Consider the following 25,298-nt stretch of genomic DNA (forward strand, 5'->3'; position numbering starts at 1 on the left):
AATCTCTAAAGACCCTTCTAGCTTCAGATCCTCTTTACCAGAAACCATACCTTCCTCTCCCCCTTTCATTTCTGCGCTCTATTAGTAGTTAAGTTATTTGTCCAGCATGTTGTAGATGGGGAAGGGCAAATAATTGAATCACATTTGTAAACTCAGGCAGAAGTGTAGTATGCACTATTGAGAATAGTTACTAGCAGGTTACTACCATATGAATTCCTTCCACTAAAGGGTTTAAATGGACAAGTCACTTAATCTCTGTGGGGTTCAGTGTCCTCCATAAAATGAAGACATTATGGAGAGAAAGACTTTGAGGTTCCTTCCAGATTTAAATCTAAGTCTATGATTTTATGAATTTTTTCAAAAATTGGGGGAAGGGAGGGAAGGGGTTGGGGAGTGAGATGGCAGAGTTTCAGACTAATAATACAAGGAACCTCTCTCTCCACTAACACAAATCATCCACCATTTTGCAACTTACATAGTATTAAGAGATTTGTTCGGAGCATTAATTTTTTAAGTGACTTGTACAAGGTTAGGGTTCGACTTGAACCCAGGTCTTCCTGATTCCAAGGCCAGCTTTCTGTCCATTACTGCCTACTCTGGCCAATAAATAAGTTTTCTCTTTTCATTTTTTTATACCTATGCCTGGTTGTGCTCATGTTTTTCCATTTTTTTTAAATTCACTACATAATGCCAGAAAGAGAAAATCTAGGGGAAATGAGACGGGTAGATTGGGAAAAAAAAAAATAAAGAGCTAAACTAATCAAGAGATTCAACTTTATAAGAAATTAAACAATACAGTCAATGAGTAAGAATAGGCATATGAATGTTGGATAAAAAGCAGATTTATAGCTATGTAAAGTTTACAAATACATTTAAGCTTCTTACATCTAAAGATTCCAATGACATCTGCTTCAGTAAAATACAATATGCTTGTATTTAATATACTTCAGAATTCTTCAAAATGACTAGAAAGACTCTCACGTACAAGATATCATATTCGACTTACAATCTGGCCACTTGTTCTCCAAATAAAAGATTCTTCCCGGCATCCCAGCTTTCTTCTCCCTTTCCCACTTATTCGATCATTCCCAGCCACGGCTTTCCTGACATCCTGTTCTCTTTTCTTGTCCATCAGTACCATATACTTTCGAAGTGTCTTGATGCTCTCTCTAGTTGTAGGTTCACATGGCTCTATTGTTACAGAAAATTCCTACTTTCCTGTTGGGGCACTGCATTCCAACACATCTCAGTCACAGGTTTCAAAAGGCCACTTGGTAAATGACATTCTCTGTCCACCAGACCATGCTATGCTGACATTAAAGACAGGTATCCTGGGGACCCAAGTGTACAGGGTTACCTGGGCCCTCTCTGATTCTGTTACAATGGGAGGTAATAAAAATAAAGTACCAATTGATAGAGATCTATTACAGTTCTCTATTGACATATATCCCACTTACATTGTGAAATGCTGAATTGTCTGTAACATTTAAAAAGTCACATATCTGACTTACCAGGTTTCTCCTACTAAGACATTCTCACTCCTTTGGATGCTAACTTTGTGCCATGACAAACACGGTGCATTAAAAATGGTTCTGAAGCTAAGTTTTTCATTTAAGTAAAAAAAAGCTCACATGCTCAGGAAGAGAGAAACCACAACGAAAGTCAACCATCACTGAGAATCTTTACATTCTCAAAGTGTATCAGACATAGAACTAAATTAAATAGAGAAGCAGTCAGCTGGAAACCCTGCATCTTATTGAAAAAGTCATGAGACTGAAAAAGAAAATTAATCTTATGGAAGGAGGATAGCACGGGAGAAAACAAGGGAAAGAACATGAAATTGGGTGTAGGAATTCTACGCAACACAAATTATAAATGCTACTAGATTTTTTTTTTTAAATCCAAGAAAAATGAACCTCACTGTAACCAAATTTTAAAAGTTAAGAACCCCCCCCCCCAAAGAACAAACAACAGGAAAATCCAGGAACTGGGTGAGGGAAATTAAGCTTTCATATCTGTCTTTATCTGACTTTTATTTATTTATTATTTATATAAATTTATTATTTATTCATATGGCTGCCACATCCCCAACTCAACTGCAAATGTTCCATGGTTCTATGTGTTTCTTGAAAGTAATACATAACCAGTCACTGAATTACCAGAAATATTTTCATATTATTATAGTTATTGGGTTGGAGAACTGGAGATTATCTATTGCACCCTCATCATTTTACAGGTGAGGAAAAGTGAGGCCCACAGCAGCTAAGTCATTTGCATAAGTTCATAGGCTTCTACAACCTACATCGTCAGAGACTCTTTTCCATGACACATCATCTTTCTTTCTACAACCACTATTGGATGCTTTTAGAACTAAGATTTAAGAAAACATACATTGTCATTTACTAAGTAGTTCCCTTTATTTTATTAATAGAGCATGTAATTCATTGTTTATTAAAGCATATAAGGTAGGAGTTTTTAACTTTTTTGGTGTCACAGACGCCTTTAGCATTCTAGTGACGATAAAAATTACACAGGAAATCAATTATGTTGAAATATAAAATTTAATTTTCTTTAAAAGTTTGCAGAAGCCAGGTAAAGAATATCTAAGGGGATTTTGCTCCCAGGGCTCGAAGCTCAGGAAACCTGACAAGGTAAATAAAATCTGGCCACAGGGGCAACCCAAAATGAAGGCAGATGGTGCAATACCTGTGAACCTTCTCGTTGATTCTTGTTCAACAATTAGCCAAACACATTCCACATAGTTGGAATCATACTGAAATTCATAATTTGAAAAGAAGTAACAAGATTAATGTTATATTTTTGTTTTTAAACTAAGAAATCCCACTACCAAAGCAATAGTTTGTGTTTCATTTATAACACTTGAGATATATAAGTAAAAAATTATAAGGGGCAGGTAGGTGGCACCAGCCCTGAATTCAGAAGGACCTGAGTTCAAATGCAGTCTCAGACACTTGACATACATACTAGTTGTATGACCTTGGGCAAGTCACTTAACATCAATTGCCTTGCCTTCCCCCCCTCGATAAAAAAAAAATTATACAGGTCACCAAGTGACCTTTGTTTTGACATACCTACCCAACATTACTTGTAAAACACTCCATATGTGAAAAGGAGGCAACACATCATTCTTGATAATAAATAAAATTCCAAATTCTATTTTCTTACTGATTCCCACATAAAATCAGGGACTTTTTGTTTTTTCAGAATCTCAAAAAATTCAAGTGAGGAAGGGGGTTCTGTGAACACATAGAAGGAAGGCAGAAATCAAATTCTAACACAATCCAAGGTAAAGAGCCAGCAAGCAGGGACAATGTGTGTGTATGTGTGTGTGTGTGGGGGGGGGGGGGTTTGCAAATAAAGATTGACCACTTCAGTGTAGCATGGTGAAGGCAGCGCATTGTAATGGGAAAAGTAAGATCTTAGGTTCAAACCCAGCATTCAGGATAATTTTCTTTATTGGTGATGTCACACTCTCTATTGGACTCAATTTTCGCATCTATAAAGTGTAAACAATAACATACTCCCTACCTCAGAGGATTTTTTACAAAAAGTATGGAAAACACAAATCTTAGGAGTAGCAGCTAGAGGGTAGAGAATGGAGACTTCAGGCCATGAGGGTCTGAGCTAGATTTCTGCCGCCCAATAATTATCAGTTTTGTGACCCTGGGCAAACCATGAAATGGAGGTAACTGATAATTAATAATAATAATAATAATAATAATAATAATAATACCTATACCTCACAGGATTGTTAGAAGGATGAAATGTAAAGTACTCTATCAGTGTGAGCTATTTATTATTAACATACAGCAACGTCTTCCTCTTTATCAGCTCTCTAAGATGATGATTTCATCATATAATTATAGAACCTAAGATTCGGGGAGATCTAAAGTTCCCCCCTTTTTCTAAAAAGTACTAACTTTAAAGGTTCAGTCTCTTAGAGAAGAACAGTGCAGATAATGAGACCGGCCTAATTCTGCAGTTCAAGACTACCAGGGTGGGGTAAGCTTTGTGTTCCTCACAGGCTTGGGTGGAGCATACATTTTTTTAATAGATTGCCCAAGGCTAAGGGTAGTATGGGTGTAGAAAGTCTCTCTGCCCAAGGGCAACATGATGTCACTCTCAGTCCCTATTCTTTCTCTCATTAACTGTTAATCAATCAAAGTGGATTGCCACTCCTTTTAAGACTTTAGCCTCCCCTACAAGGATCCTCTTTGGTCTAAGAGAGAAATGAGCATCCTTTTACTAATAAAGGTGCTGGTCTTATATTATATTAATAAATTATGTTTTATTAATATATTATTATATTAAATTAATAAAATTATTAACTACTGAGAAATTATGTCTCTCAAACCTTTATAATTGCCACAATATATAGCTTGTATCATCACACGAGATGGAAGGGACCTTGGAGTTCAAGCCCCACATTTTACATATGCAGAAAGTGAGACCCAAAGAAAAATGAGAGCATACACTAGTTGGTGGCAGAGACTAGAATGAAGGTTTTCTGATACTCAGAGTTCAATGGTGCCACTCTGTACCACAGAGAATAAAATTTAGGTAATAAATAGCCACCTCTGTGATGGAAGCAAAACTATTCAAATATATGTTCCAGAGAATTCACTCCAAAATTCACTGTCTTAATTCTCAGAAATTCTAGTTTACTTTTAACTCTTAATCAGTAACACATAAGTTAAAAATCTGGAAGTGAAAAGGTCAGTCAGTCCCTTTACAATTAACAAATTGTGTTGACTTTAATAACGTGGTTTATAGGTAGACAGGTTGGCACCTACAAGGGTTTGAACAATTCCTCATTTTCTATGAGGGCAGAAAGTTGTGAAAATGTGCCTATTCCCTGAGAACAAGAGGAAAATTCAACTTCCCTTAAAAATAACTTATCCTTTAGTGTTAGAACTAGAATGGACCATAAGAGTTTATTGTGTAGAACTCTCTCTGGACCCCCCTTTTACAAGCATTTATGAGTATAACACATGGCAGACCCGATTATAATGTGAAATTTGGTTTTTCTATCACTGTTTAGCATAAAGGTTGCCTAGTAAATATTTATTGAATAAGTAAATAGGTATAATTGACAGTATCCCAAAAAGAACCCAATTCAGGTTCACATTAAGAACCTGACAAGTGCAAGGAACTAAGGAGGAATAAATGTATTTGTTTACTATTCATTTGTTTCATCATGCCTGTCACATGGACCATAGCACACCAATACTGTGCAAGGCGTTTTCTTGGCAAAGATACCAGAGTGCTTTGCCATCTTCTTCTCCAGTGGAATAAGTGACCCCAGCCACCTAAGGTGCCTCTACACGGATTTACATGAGGAAAAAATTTAATTAAATATAAATTGCATAGATAGCACATGGACCCGGAGTCAGGGAAACCTAAGTTCAAATCTGGCCTCAGATGCTTACTAGGCAAGTCACCCCGGACAAATCACTTAAGCTCTGTCTGCCTCATTTTTTCTGATCTGTAAAATGGGAAAAATAATAGCACCTAGCTCCCAGGGTTGTTGTGTGTATGATCTGAGAGATCTGTATAAAGTGCTTCGCAAACCTTAAAGCACAATATAAATCCTAGTTACTATTATTATTAGACATTAAACTTAAGGGCAGAAAAGTACTAAAGAAGGGTTGAAAATAAAGGAGAGGGGAAAACTGTATAGCCCTCAATCACCAAGCTTCCCAATTATATCATTGCAAAGTGATTTTTAGAACCTCAGTCCTCCCTCAAGAGTATGCCAACAAAACCAAGTAATTGAGAACCAAGTAACACATTATACATTGTGTATTTCCTCCACTAAGATAAAATTATCTTTGAAAATACTTATGTTCTTATCTTCCCTGTAAGGATGGGTGACAGGAAGGGAATGAATCTGGAATTCAAAGTTTTAAAATCAAATGTTTAAAACACATACATATGTGTATGTGTGTGTGTAAATATATATATACACACTATTATCAATATCATTTTACACGTAAATGGGAAATAAGATATACAGGCAGTGGGGGCACAGAGATCCACCGTGCCCTATTGGAAAGTTGGAGGGAGTATGGGAGAAGATATGGGAGAGAGCAGATTGGAGAAGGGGATATCCAGTGGAATCGCTATTTTGGGGTAGTGGGTAGGGGAAAAAGGGGGAGAAAATTTGTAATTCAAAATCTTGCAGAAATGAACAATGTAAACTAGAAGTTAATAAAGCATTTGATAAAAAAAAAAAAGAAAATACCTATGTTCTCTGTCCATTATACCAGACTGTCTCTCATATACCACACACAGATGTTCTACATAAAAATATGTAACCATTTAAAAAAAATACGTAACCATTAAAAAAATCTGAAAGCTATACTGCAGGTATCTAGAAGGGAACAAACACCAATAAATCACCCTGTAGTACTGCAGTGTTTCTAACTAGGCAAGGCAAGTAAGCTGTTAAAAACAACTACATGCACTTAATTAAGCCAAAATCCAAGCCAGATGCCTTATACTGCTTTTATAATAAACTGAGTATTGTCACAAAAGGTAATACTAAAACACTCTCTGGAAGTTCCTAGAATTGCTGGATAAAGATTCTAAATTTTTCTTTTCACTCAACCTATTATTCCCTTTTCCCCTCTTGGTGGGGAGGGGGTGGAAAGAGAGAGAGAGAGACAGAAAGAGAGACAGAAACACAGAGAGAGACAGAGAGAGAGAGAGAGAGAGAGAGAGAGAGATGAGTTCCAGGAGTTGGGCAATAAATTGGCCCAATATGTGGAATGTGAGATGTACATTCCTGTGCAAACTTGGTGATCTGATTTACTTTCTTGTGCAAACCTATGACTACCAGAAAACCTGAACAACTAACTTGCTTGAAATTATTTCATGTTAATTGGGATGAGCCGGAGAAGAAAGGCATCCAGTCCCAAAACATTCATATGCAAATATAGGAATCTATTCAATAGATGAAAAATACTGAGGCAGAGATTGCCACATTTACTTTTTATGGCTGAATAAAGTTCCTCCAGAATCAGTGAAGCATTCCCTACTGTTTTCATATGAATTATATTAACAGAAGTAGAGCACTTTGCCAGCCTTAAAACACTATATAAATGCGAGGCATTCTGAGATATTTCCCTCAACATTCTCATATAATTTCTCAAGAACAGGAGGGAAAAAACATGCAAAGAAGACTGACCACTTCACTGTAGTGTGGTGAAGGCAGCCCATCATAATGGGAAAAGTGAGAGTCTGAAGAGGGCTCTTAGATTCAAAGCAAGCATTCAGGATACTTTTTTTTTTAATTTGATAATGTCACAATCTCTCTTAGCCTCAACTTTCTCATCTATAAAGTGGAAACAACAATTTATATAGTCCCTACCTCAGAAGGTTTTTTACAAAAAGTATGGAAAACACAAATGAAAGTACTTACCAGATGTTATTATTTTCTCAAAAACACCTGCATTTGATTCATTTTAATAAAGAAAATAAGGAAAATGTATTCAAATCAACCAAAGCGATGTTTGGATAAAGATTAAAAACACACACTCACATGCAAAAAGAAGTTTCAGGTAGTATACACGAAAAATATGATGCAGGTTTTTTTCTTAAACATAGGTAGTCTATTAAGTAAAATAAAAATTTTTTATATAAAAAAATAAAATAAAAAACTTTCCAAACTATCACAGTTATGCCATTATGCAAATTTAGGGCAGAAGCATACAAACCTTTAAATATATACCTTAAACACTAATTTAAATATAAATAAATAAAAATACTAAAATATATCTAGATTCGATTTTAAATAGTTAATTTCCCCTTACCTCAGATCAACTTTTCCAAATGACCCTCTGCTCACAACATCCTGAAACACAAATGTATCTCTCCCTATGTTTGCAGTGACTCTATGATTTCCACTTTCAACTTATCTTGCTGTATTGTATGATCCTGTAAATTATCATCTTCTCCTCTTCCTCATTATACTCAGCCACTTTCCAACAAGCCAAGAAAGCATGACAACAACTTAAGAAACTGGGTTTCTATGAAACATGACAAGGAAAATGGGGCCAAGGTGGTGGGATAGGAAATATTAACTGAAATACTGGATAAGTCCATACAAGCAAACCAATCCACTTTGCTAGCTGCAAACCAGTCATGCAAGTACATGTTGAACATTATGTGAACTACTGCAGATTTGGGCTGATCATGTGACCATCAAATTGATTTCTTGTTCATTAGTTCTCCTTTTGGGGCATTCATTTCCTTATCTGCAAAATGAGTGGGTTGTATTAGATATTATCTCAGATTCCTTCATGTTCTAAATTTTGTGGTCTATGGTAATGAGGTAAAACTGGTAAACATGAAGAGACAAGAAAATACAGCTATCAATAACCAAGACTAAAGACAAAATGAATACTCAAAAACATCCAATAGTGTGGAGACACACAAAATGGTAACTGTCATCTCTTCAGGTTTAATTCTAAGTGCTAATGATGAACATCATGCATTTTGTTATATTTTTAAAATTACATCTATTATATTAGCAAAAATTACAAAATTGTTTATTGTTAAAGCAATAATGCTAATCAGTACACAAATCATTAGATGTACCTTCATCTCAGCTCTGAATATTTATGTTTCAAATGTATTCTTGTAAACAACATAGTGTGCTTTTTAATCCATTCTACTCCCCCCTCACAGCCCAGTAGCTTTTTATGGGTGAGCTCATTCCGTTCATATTCACAGTTACTTGTGTTTTTTCTTTCTATGTTTCCTTTCTTTTTTCTTCATTTCCTTCCCTTTTTTTTTTTTTTTTTGAGCAATCGGGGCTAAGTAACTTGCTCAAGGTCAGTCATTTCTGGGTGTGGTGCTGAGTATCTGAGCCCGGATTTGATCCAGGTCATCCTGACACTGGAGCCAGTGCTCTTACTCTGAGCCACCTGGCCGCCCCTTCCTTCCCTTTTTTTAAGGAAAAATAAAGGTAGTAAAAGAAAAGAATTGAGGTTAATGCTAGTTATCTTTAATTGGATCGGTCTGAACCTACTATTCTTTCCATCCTACCTCTCTTCATCCAGCCAGGTCTAAGTTTCTTGGTCTTACCCTTTCTTTCTCTCCTTTTAATTTCCCCACTTTTTAATCTCTTCTCCTTACTTGAAGTTTGTTTTACTTAGGAATATTACTTCAATAACTCTATCCTCCTCTGTTAAACACGCTTCCTTTTTTTCTGGTTTCCCTTGGTCATGTTAATGTCTTTCTATAATATATTCTTTACATGTGTGTATATTCAATCTGCCTTCTCCCACAATCCCTGTCTCCATGTTTATAGATTTGTCTAATATACCCTAGTTATGAGGAATATTAACTTCCTCCATCTTCCTCATTTTTCCCTCAGGTATTCCTTTTTCCCTCCTCTTACTTCACTCAAATAAGAACAAAACTCCACCTCAGCCCTAAGTATGTCTTTCTTTACTTCATCTTTGGCTCTTAGAAACAGTGAGACTTAAAGACACAATATAGCTTTGCCCCAATTAGTATGTAAACACATTATTTAGTCCTTTCAAACTGATCAAAGATAGTCATGTTTATAGTGGGGGTTTCTTAATCTCTTGAATTTGCATTTCAAAGATTCAACCCAACTCATTTTCTCAACAGAAATTCTATTATTCCCAAGAATTATACAGTCATGTATAATGCATAAGTCATGTATAAGAAGCTGTTCTTGGTTGCAGGTCTTTCTCTTTGTCATATCATCTTCTAAGACTTCCTTTTCTTCCTCTTCCTTTAGTAACTACTATATCTTACCTGACCCTATCTGGGGTTTCTTGGAACTTGATCTCTTTCTTCCTAACTGTTTAGCTATGACACTTCTAGATGTATTTGATTTGGAGTTTCTGTCAGTAAGTGACCAGTGGATTCTTTCTATTTTCAATATGCCCTCTAAGTTGTAATAATTCTGTTGTTTTTTTTAAATCATTTCATGAGGGGCGGCCAGGTAGCACAGCGAGTAAGAGCACCGGCTCCAGGGTCGGAATGACATGTGGATCGAATCCGGGCTCAGACACTTATTAGCCACCCAGAAACACCTGGCTGTGTAACCTTGAGCAAGTTACTTAACCCCGATTGCTTAAAAAAATTTTTTTTTTTAATAATTTCATGAAACATAGTATCCAGAGTTTTCCTAAAAGTAGAATATACATAATAAAGAGCTGTGGTTTTACATATAATCTTTTTCTGTCATATTTGTTATCTGTTAAAATCAGAATTTTAAAAAAATTTTTAAAGAAACAAACATACTATCTAGGTTTTTTTTTTTTATTTTCAGGACTATGTCATAGTTTTCTGGAAATCTAATGATTAAATTAATTAATCTAATGATTAAATCTATCCTTTTTTTTCCGGATCACCTGTTCTTAACTGTAGATATACCACCTGTTCTAATTTTTCAGCCCTATCATTGTTTTAATATTCCTTATTGCCTTATTGAATCTTGTAGTTCTGTTTACTCCATTTCATTTTTTCATAATCTCCACTACTTGGTAAAGACTGTAGACTTTTTGCTCTTAGTCTGTTTAGTCTCATTACAACTTTTATAATTTCAGGTTTTTATCCCTCCTTTCAGCAATTCCTTCACTGCTTTCATCCATTTTTGAAGTTTTTGTGGCCAATCCATTCTTTTTTCTTTGACCTATTTGTGGTTATCTCAGAGTTTTCTTTTTCCTGTGATTTACTTTATGATTCTCTTAACCCGTAGTGCTTTGTTATTGTAGGAGTTCCCCGTTTGTCCATGTCTACAGTTTTAGTTCTTAAATTAGTACTTTGTTTGAGGGCCAGGAGCTGCCCCTTTTACACTACTAGCCAATACTAGCTTTATGAGGAAATGTTGTATTAGTGATACCTCTATTAGTCTGGGGGTTGCTGTCCCTGGGTAAGATGAAAGATGGCGCCAGGCACTGCCTTCTTCCAAACAGTACTGGTCCAAGGGGCAGGAGAAGGATATAGCACTTGGTACCAAGTCCCATCCACTCCCAGAGTTCTTCTATGCAGGAGCTTTCTCAGCCAGCAGCATGGCCTTCTCGATTTCCTCGGGGAGTTTTCCAGCACTGGTTTTGGTTTGTGTCGTCAGTCCTAGAGGTTAGCACTGGGTTTGGCTGACTGAGATCACCTAGCTTCTGTCTCCTGAAGTCTCCCCATATCCCTGGTCATGTAGCATTACCCATTTCCTTAAACACCACACCTATAGCGTGGTGGTTCCACCAAAATCAGAATTGGGGTTAAGTTGCCTGGGGCATACTTACATTGATGGGTTCATTACAAGAAACCTCAATCCACAAAGGAGGTGTTTTCTGGAATAGAAGACTCAGTGATATTTGGGATTGGGGACATTGGGGTGGGGGGGTACTTAGAATTTCAGTGGAAACTACTCCATTATTAGTAAGTATTCCTAAAGGGAGCTGGGTCTGTTTAGAGCTTTCTACATAACAAGACTCATTATTAAACATCTTTAAATCAAATTTTCTCTAGAATAGTACCACCCCTATTTATTTGTTTGGTTTGTTTGCTTGCTTTTGGTATAGGACAATCTGAAGAAGAAAAAAAAACCTCATACGTAGAGCAACATAACAGATATAAACACAAAGTTGAAATGGAAATTATGAAAAGATTTTCAACTGGGATCCATTTCTTGCTAGTAAACAGCACATTACTTTACACTGTCTCCCATGGTTTAAGAGATCTCTGGGTTTGGATGCCAGCTCTGATACTTACTATCTGTGTAAGTTTATTAAATTCTATCAGCTTCAATTTCCTCAATGAAGATGTTAGAGTCCCAGGGTTGGGGAACATGTGGCCTCTATGAAGTCTGTATTCAGTCAAGGGTCACACTTGAGGACCTAGATGACCACATGTGGACTTAAGGCCATAGGTTCCCCACTCCTGTAAAATTAAGACTAACTGGTCTCTGAAGTTCCTTTCAATTCTAGAACCTGATTCATCCCTAATGAAAAGGAAAGACAGTACTCATAATAAAGCAGTCCTTTTTACACAGAAAATTCCTCAAATTGCTTAAGTTCCTTATAGCTTTTAAAGCACCTTTTGCTTTACAGAAATGCTGGTTATTATTATTTAAAGTCCCTTGCAACTGAGATAAGATGTTGGGTTCTACAAGGTTCTCTCTGTCCTAAACCACAGCTAGAAGGGCTTCAAGTAAAGAAACTGCATTAATCTGTGCTTCATGATCTGCTGAGAAATAGCAGAAAAAGTCAGAAAAAATAGAAAAGCTCATCAGTCATCCATTTTAGAAAAATAGTCAAGTTCCATAAGAGTCTACCCAACTACTTTAAAGGACTCAGCATATTTCCCTCAGCGTCTTTCTTCCTACTACCCAATCCCCTTTTCTATTTCTTTTAAAGCTCTATTAGCTTTATTGCAAAAGAAAATAACAAATAGCTTCCTTCAACAGTTTTGTCTGTGACCTTCATACCTCTGCAGTAAGACAGAGGCCAGGGAAGAAGCCAACTGACCAAGCATTAAAATTTGAAGATAAGAACACAGCAAAAAAAGGAAGTTTTCTTCTCTCAAATATCATTGATTACTCTTGCTGCTGTGGAAATTAAGACCATTCACATAGTCAGACCTGCAAGGTAATACTCGGTTTTGCCCATTTGAGACATTAATCTGCTCTTATAATAGGCAGTGATATTTACCAAATTAGAACATGATAAAATCATCAGCAGGGTTTGTAACAGCCAGAATAATCATAGATTAACATTTATTTGGTGCTTTAAAGGCATACTAAGTGCTTTCCTAAAAACAATTCTATATTTTTAAGCCTATTTATAGATGAGGATGTATCCAGGGTGGCATAATGGACATGGAACTTGGCATCAGGATAGCTAAAGTTTGACACTCATTAACTCTGGGACAATGGGCAAGTCACTTCACTTGGCACTTAGAGCTACCATTTTCTGATTTTTAAAATGAATAAAGCATTTTGTAAACGCTGAACACATAATTGTGATTATCATATTGCATTAGAGACAGACCCCAACTCTTTGTGACCCTAGTTGGGGTTCCTTCTGTAGCTTATTTTACAGATAAGGAAACTGAGGCAAACGGGTAAGTAACCTGCCTATAGTCACATAGCTAGTAAGTGTCTGAGGTCAGATATGAACTCAGGTCTTCCTGACTTGAGGTCTTGTGCTTTCTCATCACAGCACCACCTTGCTGACCACAAACCCAAGGACATCTGTTAAGAATACACCATGGGCCAGGCCCTTTGCTAGGTTTACAATGACAAAAATTAAATTAAGACTCCAAACCCAGGGATAATTTAGTTTTTGTCATCGCAACCCCAGCACCTAGCAAAGGGGCTGGCCCATGGTACATTCTTTTTTTTTTTTTTTTGCTTTTTGGAGGGCAATCAGGGTTAAGTGACTTGCCCAAGGTCACACAGCTAGTTTTTGTGTTAAGGGTCTGAAGCCAAATTTGAACCCAGATCCTCCTGACTGCAGGGCTAGTGCCCTATTTACTGCGCCACCTAGACACCCCCGTGGTACATTCTTAATAAATGCTTTTTGAAGTTTTGTCCCAAAGTTGAAAAATTATACTTTTCCAACTAGCTGTGTGACCCTGAAAAAGTCACTTAACCCTATCTGCCTAAGTTTCTCATCTGTAAAATGAGCTGGAAAAGGAAATGGCAAACCACTCCAATATCTTTGCCAAGAAAACCTCCAAATGGGATCAGGAAGGGTCAGACACGACTGAAACAACTGAAAACAACTGAAATAATAAAAATCCTCTCTGCAAAGGTAGGAACAGAGAATGTACTGTCAAACAGGTGACATGCCGATTAACTTTACTGAGTGTCTTCTTATCTTTTCAAATTTCTGTCACATGGGATGGTTTGCTGGGTATGAGGAGAAAAGAGTGATATATTTGAAAATGCAGTTCATGCTATAAAAAAAAAGATATCAGTAACAATGTCTTTAAAAAAAATACTTGCTGAATAAATGAATATCATCATAAAGCCAGCAATTCAACCCCAGGTTTTTGAAATTTAAAAAGAAATCACCAAAATACTGAAAGCATGTCTAGAATTAATTCAGATTTCCCTTATTTTATTTGTAAAATTTTAAAATTTATTTCTTAGAAATTTTTTTTCCTAACAAACTGAATCACAAAAACAAAAATCTAGTTCCACATTCATTAGAATGTGAACTTCTTATGAAGAGAGATGGCAGGTTTTTTGCCTTTGTTTATAGCACTTAATTAAGACACTGTCTGGCACAGTGCAATGTACCTACCCCATACTATGAGCTTAATAAATGCTTTCTGACTGACTAGTTCTCCTAAAAAACACTGCACAGAAAGCATTAATCTATTTTCCACTCCCAGTTGCTGGTCAACTTATAAAACTGAATTTGAGATGACAGGCTCATAGATTTAGAGCTGAGAAAGAAAGGCCTTAGAGATCTAGTCCCACTCCCTTATTTTACAGATGAATAAACTGAGACTGCAGTATTCTCAACAAAGCCAGCCCCTTTAACACCAAAGCCAATGAATTTAAAAGTCAGAAAGGAAAGTGACAAAGACTTTTTGCTTATTTTTAGAACCCAAAGTTAAGTACTTTTTTCCCCCTAAAATCTGTTTCTTAATTTTTTCCCTTAAATTTATTCAGCTCCTGGTGAGGTTTTATAAGCAATAAAACTGACATGAATCAAAGCTTTTATTAAGGGCACATTATGCAAAGTCTGTCCCTGTACTCAAGGAGCTTACATTCTAAAGCAGTAGCCACAAGCTGGGAAGGCGGGACCACACAAAAAGGACTTGGGTCCAGATTTATAGGGGTAAGTTGGGGCCATAGAGGAATAGATTGACACAGCCCATTCAGGAAAGGTAGAGTTGAATTGGTCATAGTTCATGGTTCCTGAACTGAAGGCAGAAGGGGATAGCAGCAGGGCTAATGAGGACGAGGTGGCCTGAAAGGAAATTCTTCTGGGAAAGGCTGTGACCAAGCCACAAAAACAAAGACTCCGGAAGAGAAGTTCCTCCAGGATGTGGTCTCCAGTATAAGGGGCAGGGTGATTCTGGAGATGGCCAGATAGAAAGGTATTTATTGGAACAGACTCCACAGAAAGTCTTTCAAATAAAACTTGCAACATATCAATTATCGCTATTTGCTAGCAATTCCGGTTATTTGCTTGCTGATTCTCGCTCCCCAAAAAAATCACATACTTTGTTAAGTCTCATCAAAAGCTTAAGCAAAATTGTATCACTGCATACTCTATGATGCCTGTGTGTTGTCAGAATACTGGAGCCAGAAGGGGTAGTGAAGATAGTCTAGTCCACTATCTATTTCTATTTTTTGGTTTATCTATGCCTGTTGTTCATCTATCACATTTCTGTCTGTGATGAACTTCTTTCCTTACCACTGAACACTCTCTTGTAACAGTTAAACAAACAAACAAAAAAAAAAAAAAAAAAACAAGGGGTGGCTAGGTGGTCCAGTGAATAGAACACCAGCCCTGGAGTCAGGAGGACCTGAGTTCAAATCTAGCCTCAGACACTTAACATTTACTAGTCAAGTGACCTTGGGCAAATCACTTAACCTCAATTGTCCTGCCTTCCCCCCTCCAAAAAAATACAAAACAACAACAAAAAACGATGTTAAAAACAAGATATACACTATGTATGTAATATTTGACGTCCACAGTCCCTTACTTTCTCACTGAGCAGAGAAAACTGTGTTTTATTATGTTCCCCAAGACCAAATTATCCTAACTAGTCACGTCAACTGCATTTCAGTGCTGTCATTTAAGCAAACACAGTCCTGGTGCATCTTTTCTTCTAGGTGTGGATTACTCATTCATCTCGGTGCACACTTTACTATTTGCAATTTTTTTTTTAAGTTTTACTAAATTCTTCACAGTTTTCATTTTTTAAAGCACAAGAATATCCTATTATTCATATGCCCCAGTTGGATTAGCCTCTGCATGATCAGCAGACATGACCATATTCCCAAGTCTCTGCTACCACAAAAAGTACCTTATTTTGGTACGGAGCCTATCTTTGATTTCCTTTGAGTATATTTCCAGACAGAATATTGGTACTGGACCCATAAAGATTTGAGTTCAAAGCTAGTCTCAGATACTCAAATAGTTGTGTGACCCTGAATAAATCACTTAATCTGTGTCTGCCTCAGTTTCCTCAATTGTAAAGTAGGGATAATAATATCCACTTAGCAGTGTTATTGAGAGGTTCAAATGAGATATTTGTAAATTGCTTAGCACGGTGCTTGGAAAATAAGAGGCCATTAACAAATGCCCATTTCCTTCCATTCCTCATCTCTCAAAGTCACCAAAGCTAATTCAAAACCATGAAGAGCTAGAACCCAGGTTTCCTCACGCTCTTTTCATCCTATAACGCTGCCTCTCAATGTTAAAGGGTAAAGTGCAAGTGATTTAATAATTTCTCAGAGTCTACAGAAAAGATATCCTAACACACTAGCCCCAGGAGGTCCTATTTTTAATGACAGTATACTTTCTAGAATGAGAACACATCCTAACCTTTTGTTATAGTTTGACATCTGTGAACTTGCCTAAAGAGAAGGGGAAAGGTAGGGTATATGGTTACTGTAAATCCTATTTGAAGAAATATATTTGTAAAGGGGAGAAAAAAGCTTTCACGGGTCACTGTTTACAAAGATGCTTTATATTTGCCTGGTATTTATTTACAGAAACTATTTTAGAACCCCACACGAAATGTTAAATATTAACAAAATTAAATGCCTCTCTAAAGTACTGTGTTAATGATTTGTTTGGGGTGTGTGTGTGTGTGTGTGTGTGTGTGTTTATGAAATGGAGGGTAACTAGGGGAAAGGAAGGATTACAAAAGATATGTCTTTAAAGTGAGTAGCACCAAAAAATGCTAGCAAATCCAGGGCAAAAATAATAAAGTCATATATTGAGTTGTGTAAGGAATGTAGAAGGACATTTAGCACAACCCTCTCATTTAATAGATCATAGGATTATATGTCTAGACCTGGATGAGACCTCGGTGAACAACACCCTCATTTTATAGATAAGAAAATTGAGGGCATGGAGATTGTGACTGGCCTAAATCCCACAGGTATTAAGGGGACAAGAGGTGACATTTGAACTCAGATCCTTTGATTCCAAAACTACTCATTCTAGTGTATCATACACTCACTATATACAGAGATTATATTTTCCAGTGCTCAGATTTGGCATTTGTCTGTTAAAGGAAAATTCCAATCCAGAACTTTCTTCAAAGCACTATTTATTTTCTTAAAATAGAGACTATTTAATAAAATCTACTACATATGGTCACCATATATGTAACAAAAGTAAATAAAAAAGGAACGGTATATGAATATGGGTAGGAATAGTTAACAGAAGATGGGTAGCATACAGATCTCCACTCAAATACAGTTTAAGCCCTATTTTCAATAAACTCAACTATCAACAAGAGTTTAAGTGCCTAATATGGGCCAAATGTTAGAGAAACCAAGACAAAAGTGAAACACTGCTTTCCCTCAAGGAGTTTCCATTCTGTTGGGAGGGATAAATTATGGCTATACAAGTATATACAAAAAAATACATACAAAATAAAAATAAGGTCTGGGTTTTTTTCTTGTGGGAGGGGAGGAGTGAGAAAGAGAGGAGAGCAGAAAAGGGTTCATGAAAGAAGCAAGTGCTTGAATTTAGCTTTCAAAGAAATGAAGGCATCTAAGAGGCAGGGATAGAGGAGAGATTTCATCGAAGGCCTGGGGAACAGCAAATGCAAAGCTCAGAGAGAGGACTATAAGGGAAAAATAGCAAGATCAATATGGTTGGTGGGGCGGCCAGGTGGCTCAGAGAGTAAGAGCACCGGCCCCAGAGTCGGGATGACCTGGGATCGAATCCGGGCTCAGACACTTAGCACCCACCCAGAAACACCTGGCCGTGTAACCTTGAGCAAGTCACTTAACCCCAATTGCTTAAAAAAAAAAAAACTCAATATGGCTGGAATGTAGATATTATGAGGGGATAGATAATATATGGTGGTGCAGTAGATGAGAGTGCCAGGCCTGGAATCAGAAAGACTCGTCTCCCCTGAGTTTAAATTGGGCCTCCGATACTTACTAGCTGTGTGACCCTTGGACAACTGACTGAATGTTTGGGGGCTGGAAAATGAAGGAACAAGACAATGAATTTGCAAACTCGGCTGATCAGAAAGATAGTAGTGGTCTTGGCAGGAATAGGGAAGCTGAGAACAAGGACTGATTTGGGGGAAAAAACCAAAGTATTCTGTTTTAGACGCGTCGAACTTGAGATACCTTTGGAACATTTTGTTGTTTTTCAGATGTTTTAGTCATGTCTTATTCTTTGTGACCCCATCTGGGGTTTTCTTGGCAGTGATTTGTCATTTCCTTCTCCAGCTCATTTTACTGATGAGGAAACTGAGGAAAACAGGCTGAAGTGACTTGCCCAAGGTCACATGGCTAGTTAAGTGTCTGAGGCCGAATTTGAACTCGGGTCTTCCTGACTGCAGGCCTGGCACTCTATCCACTGTACTTCCTAGCTGCCCATCTATGGGCACATGGAAGCATACGCACTATGGGATGTAGGCAGCAACATATCCAGAAGGCAGTGTGTAATGCAGGCCCGGTTCTTGAAGGAGAAATTAGGCCTGGTTATATCCACCTAGCACTACTGCATAGAGACAATAGTTAAACCCAGAAGAGCTGAAGGGGTCACCAACTAAGAAGGTATAGACAAAGACACCCCCCAAAATAATTTTGCCTGAACATTTCCTTTTTCAGACAAAAATCATACAAAATTCTCCTGGCCTCTTAATAGAAAATGTGCCAATTATAAATTGGTGTCATGCACATTAACAAAGAGAGCGATTAGGGGGTCAGCATCCTAATCTAATCACCTAATTTTACTGATGTAGAAACTGAGGCTCAGGTAACATTCTGACTTGCTCAGAATCACAAACAGCAGATCCAGAATATGCAAGACACAACGCTATTTATAATAATGTTTAAAAAACACCATTGCAAGGGTTCAGAAACTTTTATTTCCAGTTGCTCCTAAGACGCTGTATTACAGAAGACACAGTTCTAAAATGTTTCATCCTTTATGTATAATATATTATTATATATTATAATATATGTTGCATATCATATAATGTGACAATGTGATAGGTGATATAGTGTGATATGATATCATATGATAACATCAAAAGAATATCCACAAAAATTTTGAAAGCCTAATTTTAATTTCACATATCTGTTTTTCACCTAGTCTACTGGCACAAACCAGAAATCCCTGCTACTGGGAGGAGAGCTGAGGTTGGTGGTAATCATTTGTCCTTGGGACTTCTGGCCAGTACGATGATAGGTCCCTAGAAGGCAGGGGTTCCCACACTGCCTAAAGAGGGGTGAACCAGCTCAATTCATATATGTAAATAAGCAGTGGGATCAGGTCATGACTGTACTAACATCAAAAATACATGAAATAATAAAATAAATACAAACTTTCATATAAGAAAGAGTGTGTTGTTTGGGAAGAAAAAACTGTCTGAGTTAGCAGTATTAAAACACCACGGGGAAAGTCTGTTCCAGACAGGAGATACCTGACAAAGGTCGTATTTTTATTTTCCAAGAGCTCTCACTTCCAACTAACAATTTGCCAGCTGTAAAGTGGTACCTTAAAGTGCTCTTGCTTCGTGTGTATTTTCTGAAGTCTCTGTTAAATTTAAATTGCCTGTAACACTTTTCAATCTATTACGGCCAGACACAGACAAATGACCAATTTTTAAAACTGGCATTATTTGCATTATTTTATTTAACGTGTGAAAAATACACAATTACCCTCTGATGATTTTTTTAACATTGCCATCAACTATGCTTTAGCCAAGGTGTATTTTTCAACTCAAGAATTGTTTATTAAGCATACTCTGCCCTCATAAGAGCCCTGTGCTTTTTCATCTTGGTTTTGGCTTATGTCTAACATGCTTTCACCCCGTTTTTAACTACAGGGCTCCTACAATTCATATTTATTTTGTACTAGGTTAGGTCCTAGAGGGTGAGAATAGAGAGAAGGAAACAAAATTTAGGTAATAGCCTGGAGCTCAGGAGAATTATTGGCCCAGGAGATCCACTTGGGAGCTGAGTCAGAGACCATGCACTGGAACACTGGCTCAGCTAAAGGTCACCTGTGTATAAATCATTTGCCCTCTCCTGGTCTCAGTTTACACAACTGTCAAAAGAAGTGGCTGGAGCTCTAAAGTCCCTTGGGGATCTAAGTTCTATGATACTACAATAATAATAAATGGTTGGGGAGTAAATGAGATTTCCAATGAAAAGAGAACAGAGATAAAACAGGGAAATTCAGGTCAAAGTCAAGCTGGAAAGAAGACTTTTTGCATCGTGGACTTTCCTGGTAGTCAAGCAAAACTAACAGACTCCCTTCTCAGAACAATTTTTAAAATGTATAAATACACAGGATTACCAGGGAAACCAATTATATTAAAATAGCTACCAAAATTTTTTTTTTTAAATTCATGGATGGACCCCAGGTTAAGAATCCTGCTTTAAAGATAATCTAGCTCAGTATCTTCATTTTGCAGGGAAAGAAACTGAGGTTTACAGAGGTTACATTAATTTTCCCAAAAAAATAAATAAATAAAATTTAATTAATTTTCCGAGGTTATATGATTAGTTGACAGAATCATTCCCAGAAACCAAGTCTACCCATTTGTAGCCTAGCAGTTCTTCCCCTCTATCATTATTTCGTCCCATGGACTTTTTTATTTTTATTTTTTAGAGGGGGGAAGGCAAGGCAATTGTGGTTAAGTGACTTGACCAACGTCACACATCTTAGGAAGTGTGTCAAGTATCTGAGGTCGAATTTGAACTCCGGTCCTCCTGACTCCAGGACGGGTACTCTATTCACTGAACGATGTAGCTGCCCTGTCCCTAAGGCTTTTGAACAATTCTGGTCTGCAGTCTGGTTTCTAGCAAGCCATTTTCAATTAAGGCTGAAGAAATATATGGTATGGTAAGGGTTTATGGGATCATAAATTTGGAGCTAGCAAGACCAAAGATCTTCTAGTCCATCTTCAATTAAGTATTCCTGTTTTCCAGACAGTGTCAATAAGTCATCTCCTAGATAGATCTCAATTATATTCCTTGTATCCCATGTACCCCTTCATAAAAACAAAATACATGAGGAAAAATGACAATGGCTTATTTGAACAGCTGTAGGAACACTGATGTTCACTCCATTCTCTTACCCACCATCCCCCACTTCTGGCACTTGTTTTCACAGGTCAGAACTGCACTGCCAAATTAACCTAAAATTTTTTATACAAGTTCAAGGGAGACTTGAAAGCAAATGCCTCCAATGGTCTTCCATATGCCTTCAAAATAGCAAATTCAATTCAAAATTTCCATGGTATGCCCTTGTAACAAACCAGGCTTCCCTTTGAGGACTTAACACACATTTCTTTATCTGCCCTTTTTTCTTCCTTCTCTCACTTCCAAGTAAGTTAAGAGTACAGGAACATTTTTTTTTTCTCAGATTACTCATAGCTAAGTAGGTTTTCCCAAGGCACTATCTCTGAGGAAAGTACTGCTGCTACTTTCTGATCTCTAAAACTGAATCCAAGGCACCATTATGTGAACACACACATAAATCAGTCACCTACCCACAATCTCCACAAAAGGTGCCCAAGACTTACTTTCTATACAGCAATAAAGATTTTAAAGGTCAAATTCCTTAACTTATCATCATCTGATTTCACAGTCTAGAATGAAAATATTAAGTCATCATATTTACAGTAAACATAGCAATTGAAATTCTTCCAGCAAGTTGCTATCATATCCAACATGATGAAACTTGTTTTACATAAAAACACCCCCCCCCCCAAAAAAAGATGACTTAGTCATTTAGGATTAACAGAAACTAACCAGGCAGTACTCATAATTCTTTTGCAATTTTATGCTCAACCACCTATATTTTAGGAAGTAGATGCTTTTAAAACAGCCTTAAATTTTTGTGTGTCATTTTTGCGTGGCAGTCTAGTAAGACTTATGGATTCTTTCTCAGAATAATGTTTTTAAGTGAATAAAATAAAATACAAAAATTACAAATGAAACCAATTATAATGAAATATAATTTCCCAATTTTGTTAAATTTATAGACCCTCCCTGAAATCTATTTATGAAATCCATGGTAAAAAATTAAGAACAAATTCCATGTAAAATTTAAAAGTACAATAGACCACAGTAAAACCAATGGGAAATATGCATGAGTCATAGAAATTTCCAGAAAAAAGCAGAAAGAGGGGGCATGTTCAGTGTACACAAGCAGGCTGGTACAGGTAAAATTTAAAAGTACGGATGGCCAGGTGGCACAGTGAATAGAGCACCAGCCCCAGAGTCAGGAAGACCTGACTTCAAATCCAGCCTCAGACGCTTAATTCTTACTAACCGTGTGACCTTGGGCAAGTCACTTAACACCAATTGCCCTGCCCTTCCCTCTCCAAAAAGCAAAATAAATAAAACTTAAAAAGTATATTAAGAAGTATAAGATCTATGTAAACATTAAAATAATACTGAACTTCCAAAACTCCCTTCTCCTTTCACCTCACAAAGCTGAGATAAGGAATCTGAAGCGGGTTGTGACATAGAGCCAGCCAACATCAATGCATAATATACCTGGTACCATGAGAACAAGGCCAAAAAGTGGGGTTTCAAATTACCCACGCACTTTACTAAGTATTCTGCTATTCCACAAATGGTGTTCATGTTCTAAGTTCTTCCAACCCTTAACCCTAAACATGCCATCAGAAAAGTGGACAAGAATAATTTCTTGCTCAGCTAGGCCCAAGTGATTTCTTATTCTTGGTGTCAGAAGTGAGATATTGGTTAATTCAATAGACCACAGTAAAACCAATGGGAAATATGCATGAGTCATAGCAATTTCCAGAAAAGAGCAGAAAGAGGGGGACGTGTTCAGTGTATACAAGCAGGCTGGTACAGGTAAACCCTCCCATACACATGTTGTATATACACAATTTGCATGTTTTCTCCCCCATCAGGATGGAAGCACACACACTGAGGAGACCATGGGTTTTGCCTCTACTTTGAAATCCCTTGTACTTAGCAGAGTACCTGGAACATAGTGATTAGTAGATCTTACTGATTAAGTGACTAGACATTATGGATTAGTACAGAGGATAAAAAAGAAACAGATCCAACAGGAGAGACAGAGAGGTGGAAAAACAGAGAATAGACTTAGCTCTGAAACCAAGGGACAGGATCATTTCACCTGGAGAAAGTCAGGATGAGGAATCCAGAAAGTAGGTGACTGGGTTTGGCAATTAGGTCACACAGGACGGCTTCGAGAGCCAAATTCTCCACTGCAATAAGGTGGAAGTTTACAAGATTACAAGAGCCAGAAGAGAAAGTAGGTGGTGACTAAGTGGAGGAGGCATCTGGCATTCTTCAGCCAAAGCAGAATGATCCGATGTTCTTTGAGTGCTTATTCCTCTTGGTGCCAAAAGTAAAGCAGTGGGCAAATCACCAAATTAAGGCAGAAATACACTTCAAATACAATAGCAGCTGACATTTACAGGCACTTCAAAGTTTACAAAGCATTTTATATAAATTTTATAAATTAAACCAACAAGTATTTATTAAATATTTATTATGTGCTAATGGGGGGTCGGGGGTTAACGAAGAAAGGGAAAAAATGAGAGTCCCTGCCCTCATGGGGTTTACTTAAGTCTAAATCAAACTCTCCACTATATCACACTTTTTCTCTTACAATCCCATTACAAAAAGGAATTCTTTTGCCAGTTAAAGCTGACTACACGAAATTTTTTCCCTAAAAATAATCTCATTGGGGAGGCCAGGTAGCACAGCGAGTAAGAGCACTGGCCTTAGAGGGATGACCTGGGATCCAATCTGGGCTCAGACACTTAGCACCCACCCAGAAACACCTGGCCGTGTAACCTTGAGCAAGTTACTTAACCCCAATTGCTTAGGGGCGGCCAGGTGGCTCAGCGAGTAAGAGCATCGGCTCCAGTGTCGGGATGACCTGGGGATCAAATCTGAGCTCAGATACTCAGCACCACACCCAGAAATAACTAGCCGTGTAACCTTGAACAAGTTACTTAATCCCAATTATTATTTTTTTTAAGCAATCTCATTGCAACTATGCCCAAAGGGTAATCAAATTGTGCATATCCTTTAACCCTGCAATACCATAACTAGTTCTGTATCCCAAAGAAATCATAATAAAGGGAAAAGGGCCTATATGTACACAAATATTTATAGCAGCTCTTTTTATGGTAAGAAAGAATTGGAAATTGAGGGGGTGTTCATTAGTCGGGGAATGGATGACAAAGTTGTAACAGAGGAATGTAATGAAATACTATTGTGCAATAAGAAATGATGAGGAGGCTGATTTCAGAAAAATCTAGAAAGAGTTACATGAACTGATGCAAAGAGAATTTTGCAGAACCAGGAGAACATTGTACACAAGAACAGCAACGTGTTCAATAATCGACTATGACTGATTTAAGCTCTTCTTATCGATGCAATCATCCAAGACAATTCCAAAAGACTCGTGAAGGAAAATGCTGTTCACATCCAGAGAATGAGCGAATGGAATTCGAATGCAGATCTATTTTCACTTTATTTTTTCATAGGTTTTTTCTTTTTCTTCTGTTTCTTCTTACATGACATGACTAACATGAACATGTTTTACATGACTGCACGTATGTAACCTATATCAAAGTGCTTACCCTGTTACAGAGGACTAGGGAAGAGAGAGAGAAAATCTGGAACTTAAAATTTTGTTTAAAATTGTCCTTACACGTAAACTGGAAAACAACATTTAAAAGGAAAAGCAATTCCATTGACAGAATTGATATTTCTCAGTCTCTCTCTATTAGCTGCAGAGGCAATAATACAGACCTCCTCTGTAATGAACTGGCAAACACGGGATGGGAAAGTGTTCAGATCCCAGAGGAAAAATGCTAAATACACAATCCTTAACTGCTATTCCTTTCCTTCTCCAAGATCTAGGATTTTTTATGTTTTATGATGATATGGCAGTTTAGATGCCTATTTCTAGAGCACCTGCACAATTAAGGAATGTTCTGAGATGAAGGTCAGCTGAAAATACACAAAATACTAATGGAAAAACTCTGGTACAGAGCCACACTAAAGAAAGAATCTGTTCTATTACTTGTGACAGATTTATCTTAAC

General features: G+C 37.2%; 1 protein-coding gene across 5 annotated transcripts in view; it reads right to left on the reverse strand.

Annotated features, from left to right (window-relative positions):
- The window catches only part of SHROOM2 (shroom family member 2), a 240,813-nt gene that overhangs the window by 164,719 nt on the left and 50,796 nt on the right, over positions 1 to 25,298 (reverse strand). The window contains exon 1 of one of the 5 annotated variants that reach the window (XM_069072799.1): positions 7,836 to 8,752. The exons of the other annotated variants lie outside the window; for them this stretch is intronic. The gene's annotated coding sequence lies outside the window, so the exon portion shown is untranslated. Of the gene's footprint in view, positions 1 to 7,835; positions 8,753 to 25,298 lie in introns of those variants that run through there. 5 annotated transcript variants of the gene reach the window in all.

The sequence above is a fragment of the Petaurus breviceps genome, unplaced genomic scaffold (assembly GCF_028583685.1).
Source record: "Petaurus breviceps papuanus isolate PSGF00001 unplaced genomic scaffold, PetGlider_PUasm1.0 90849, whole genome shotgun sequence".
Taxonomy (NCBI): Eukaryota; Metazoa; Chordata; class Mammalia; order Diprotodontia; family Petauridae; genus Petaurus; species Petaurus breviceps.